This window comes from Vigna angularis, chromosome 2, assembly GCF_016808095.1.
Source record: "Vigna angularis cultivar LongXiaoDou No.4 chromosome 2, ASM1680809v1, whole genome shotgun sequence".
In the NCBI taxonomy this organism is placed as follows: Eukaryota; Viridiplantae; Streptophyta; class Magnoliopsida; order Fabales; family Fabaceae; genus Vigna; species Vigna angularis.
In genome coordinates, this window is record NC_068971.1 from 31100421 (window position 1) to 31105189 (window position 4769).

General features: G+C 32.3%; 1 long non-coding RNA gene and 2 other non-coding genes across 3 annotated transcripts; all 3 read right to left on the reverse strand.

Annotated features, from left to right (window-relative positions):
• Positions 1-3133: 3133 nt before the first annotated feature.
• Positions 3134-3922, reverse strand: LOC128195526 (uncharacterized). The gene is made up of 2 exons (XR_008247145.1): positions 3846-3922; positions 3134-3743 (listed from the first exon to the last, which is right to left on the reverse strand). It is a non-coding gene; the product is annotated as an uncharacterized LOC128195526 (long non-coding RNA).
• Positions 3149-3372, reverse strand: LOC128195664 (small nucleolar RNA U3). Its single transcript, XR_008247461.1, has one exon. It is a non-coding gene; the product is annotated as a small nucleolar RNA U3 (small nucleolar RNA).
• On the reverse strand, positions 3834-3936 carry LOC128195668 (U6 spliceosomal RNA). The gene has a single exon (XR_008247465.1). It is a non-coding gene; the product is annotated as a U6 spliceosomal RNA (small nuclear RNA).
• Between the last annotated feature and the right edge of the window lie 833 nt (positions 3937-4769).

Below are 4769 nucleotides of genomic sequence, written 5' to 3' on the forward strand. Positions count from 1 at the left end.
AAGTTATATAACCTTTGGTAGTAGGATGGATCCCAAGAAAGAGACTAGGCTTGGCACGAGGATCAAGTTTATTCCTATTAGCTTGAAGGGTGCTCACATAGCATAGGCAACCAAACACTTTGAGTCTACTAATATCAAAATCTTTCTGATACAACCTGTCATAAGGAGAACTATTTTGTGGAAAGGGTGTAGGCATGATATTAATAAGGAGAGTAGCATAATTGAGAGCATAAGTCTATAACTGAACAGAAATATTAGAATGAAAAATTAAAGCTCTAGTGACATTTAGAATATGTTGATGCTTCCTTTCAGCTATACCATTTTGTTGGGGTGTTTCATTACAGGATGTTTGATGAACTATGCCTTCAGTCTTATAGTAATCATGCATAGTAAATTCACTACCATTGTCAGACCTAATGACCTTTATGGTAGTTTTAAATTGATTTTTAACATATGCAATGAAATGAATGTAATGTTGGCGGGTTTCAAATTTAGTTTTCATCAAATGTACCCAAGTATATCGAGTATGATCATCAATAATGGTTAGAAAATATCTATGAGAATGTAAAGAAGCAATAGAGCATGGTCCCCAAATATCAACATGTATAACATCAAAAGGATGTAAAGCATAATAAGTACTAGAAGGAAAAGAGAGACGTTTTTGTTTAGCAGCATGACATGCATTGCAGTTATCAGATCTAGAGTCAATACAATGGTATTTTTGTTTTAAGATATCTAAACATCTATCAGACATATGACCCAAGCGATTGTGCTAGAGATTATTACATCCAACTTTACATATTTGATGAGTATTTGTAGGGTTGTTTGAGTGTTGCCTGATGTTGTTGTAGTTACGAAAGATGTATAAACCAGCATGAGAGTTAATTGAACCAATCTTCTTGTTTGTTGTCATATCCTGAATAAAACAGACGATATTAGTAAAGGTAAGGCATAAATGATTGTGTGCAACCAATTTAGATACAGAGATAAGATTATAAAAAAAATCTGGAATGATAAGAACGTCCTTTTGAATGATCTTGTCATATATCCGAATAACTCCTTTATGAGTAGCTTTTGTTTGCAGACCATTAGGTAAATTGATAGTAATTGGGGTAATTTTTTCATATGGTTGAAGATGATTAAGAGAAGAAACAACGTGATCTGTTGCGCCAGAATCTAAAATCCAAGAGACACTACCTTTTTCTTTGTGTGAATTAAGACCAAAAAAGATTTTACCTGTAGTAGTGGAGGTAGAGACTATAGAACTGATTTGATTAGTGGAAGCCGACCATGTATCATTGGTGGGTTTGATAAGAGCCATTAAAGCTTGATACTGTTGTTGAGTTAGCCGAACTTCATGATCAGGAGCATCGTCTTGACTATCGGTCTTGGTTTCTGGTCATGAAGCTTTTTCCACTCTGAAGTCTATGACCGGGAGGAAACCCATGCTTTTGGAGCAAACCTCAATGGTGTGGCCAGCTTTACCGCAGCGAGAGCAAGTCTTTCGATTGGTAAAATTTTTGTTGGCAGGGAAGCCATTTTTCTTGAAACAAACAGACTTAGTGTGCCCATTTTTACCACAATATGAACATGAAACAGGATTAATAACAGCTACACTTTTTGTTTTTAAAGCATTAAGAAAATTGTTATTCATAACTTGTCTTTCTTGTTGCACAACTTATGAAATTTTTTTTGGAAATAGAGGGCATGGGATCCATTAGAAGGACATGGGATTGAGTGTTACCATATTGCTCATTCAACCCTCGAAGAAATTGCAGGACACAATCTTCATGTTTTCTTTGGACAATAATCACAGTCATTGTGCAAGAACATCGTATTTCACACGAGCAAACCGGTTCAGGACGAAAATTTTCAAGTTCATCCCATATGATTTGAAGCTTAGTAAAGAATTATGTGACAGTGCTATCTCCTTGACGCAAGCAAGCTGCTTCATTTTGCAACGCAGAGATCCGTAAAAGATCTCCCTAAAAAATAGTTGGGTACATTACTTTTCTATACCATTTTTTACTAATGTTTCTTCAATTAGTTATATATTTTCTAGCAAATAATTAAGCACAATTATTATCTTACGCATGAGTGTGAAGCAGGATCAAAATGTCTAAAATTAACTTATGTAATCTTATGCAATATATGTTAATCAAGTTTTGTATATCATTTTCAATTAAAAGTATCGTGCATTTAAAAGGAAAACAAACTGAAAGGAAGGCAACAGCAATTTCATTCATGTATTTGAGGTGCCAAAGTTTCATTTTAACATTTTGTCCTTTCACATAATATTAATTGAAAAAAAAAGTAATAAAAAGGTGGAGAAAAAATGACATTGTGAAATGAAAGAAGTTGGGCATCAAAAGTTAAACAAAAGTGTAAAATTTTACAGCACAACCCTTCAATTTAGGGTAGGTTTAATGACTTATATAGCATAACTTTTCACAAAATATTGCATATTTTGTTTTGCGTTTTAACGCAAAGCGTTAATTTTAAGGGAAACAAATTATAACAAATGATAAATTTTAAAAAATTTAAATATTTTATTTTGATTAACAATTAAATATAGATTTAGTGAATAAATTATTATATTTCATTAAACTTTATTTTCAATTTAATTAATGTTTTTTTAAAATACAAATATGAAAGTATAGAAGTTAAAACAAACACATTCCATACAAAGGGAATGATTTCTTCGTGATAATGTTAAATTTTAATTATTTGTGTTGAATGACTAATTTATATCATTAAACAAGAAACTGAGATTAAAATGAACTTTTATAAATCTTAATAATTAAAAAAAAAATAGAGTGTCTAATATTTAAAACAAGAATTTGAATTAGAAAAGAGAATATATAAGTAGGTGGTTATAACTTTCTGGCAATTAATTAAACTTCAGTTTATATTTCCAGTAGAAAAAAAATGTTTGATGTTGGAGATGAACAATTTGTGTTGAATCTGGAATTCGTTAGCTCTGAATATGTAACGTCAGCAAAAACGTGGTATGTGGAACATTTTCACATATGCGATTAAATATGTTTATTTATTGATAATCGTCCTCTGTACATTCAGTATCTTACCATAGTAAAGGTAAAAGTTATCATAAAATGTGAAAGATGATATTAAAAAAAGGTTTGATGGGAGTCTGTCAGACAATCCTGCAACCATCCCTAGCCTGTAGAGTCAGGGAACGATCCTCTACAGTTGATGATGAGTCTCGTCCAGAAGGAAAGCCTCACACTACCGTTAATCACGCTCTGATCACAGGATCATAGTTCATCCACCAGACTTCAGTTCCTGTCTCCTTAGAACTTAAGGATACAGAGGTACGAGCCTATAGAACAGATCCTGTTCAAGTAAGGTCGTGGCCAAGCCTGTCAGTTGAACATTTATAAATATACTTTCTTTTCATAGCTATTTCAATGTGGGACTATATTAGTTGTTTGCATGGTGAGTAGTTCAATCTGAAGATGCGTTTGATGAGATTATTTATTTTGATTATGAAAAATTGATAGGAAAGATGTTGGAAGGTTTGGCCTAGAAAGATTTTAGAGGAAGGAGATGGATTGGCTTTATGGGTTTTTATTTTTGTTGCATCTCGTGGCAAACATGGTATGTTGTCTCTGGAGCTCATGGTGGTGTTCGAATTCATCCCATATCACTGAAGAGACACTCATTTGTGCAAATTGGTTGTTGGGGCCGTGTGTGGAACAGTGTCTCTGAATACTACGAATGCCCTGTAAAATCATTCAAACCCGAAGAGTATATTTATAAAAAATTACAAAAAACTTGGAAGAAACTAACCTGAACTAAGGAAAAAAATTAAAAAAAATTTGGACCATTTCTCGATTTGTGCGTGTCATCCTTGCGCAGGGGCCATGCTAATCTTCTCTGTATCGTTCCAATTTTATCGGATGTCCCCGAAGGGACAAGCTAGTGTACAGTCTGCATCTTTATAAACAATAAAGTTTTAGTGAAACTATACGTTGTGGGACTCTAATGGGAATAAAGTGGAAGAAAACTAGAATATGTTGAGTAACATGATCCACCGGAAATACAAAAGAAGATATTATTTATCGCATTTTCTGAAACACGACAATAAGATAAGAGGATTTCACTCTAAACACTGCTAACTTAGCTTCCCTGCTAGCCTCATCATTTCACACTGCACCCTACTTTTCATTTCACAATTTTTCTATTTACTTCTGCTATTCTTCTTTATTTTTTCTCTTCGCATCTCTGGTTTTCTTAACTGTCATTTTGCTTTTATGTACTTTATCACCATTTATCATTTTATATTATATATTATTGCAGTCATATTATTAACCAGTATTATTATACATTAATGATTTTTTTAGAATAATTCTAATCTTCATTATATGTTTAAAATTAACTGTAAACCATAATTTATATAAAACTCACCGACTAATAATACATCAAATGAACTTTGAAAAGTAGACAAAGTATTCTTATTTTTTTACAACGTATTTCGACAAAAAATGAAAAGACGGTTTCCTTCACCCATTCCATATAATTATTCATTTAATTTCACTTTTATTTATTAATTAACTATGAGCTCATCCGATTCTAATCTTTTTTTTTTTACTTTTGGATTATAGATTACTTTCATTAATGAATTTGGTTGACTCTACGTTAAATTTTATGTATTGTACTGTATGTCCGTACGATTTGTACACTAATGAACAACTGACTATGAAAAGCGATGAGACCCGACAGTCGTAGTTTTAAACAATCTTAGTACA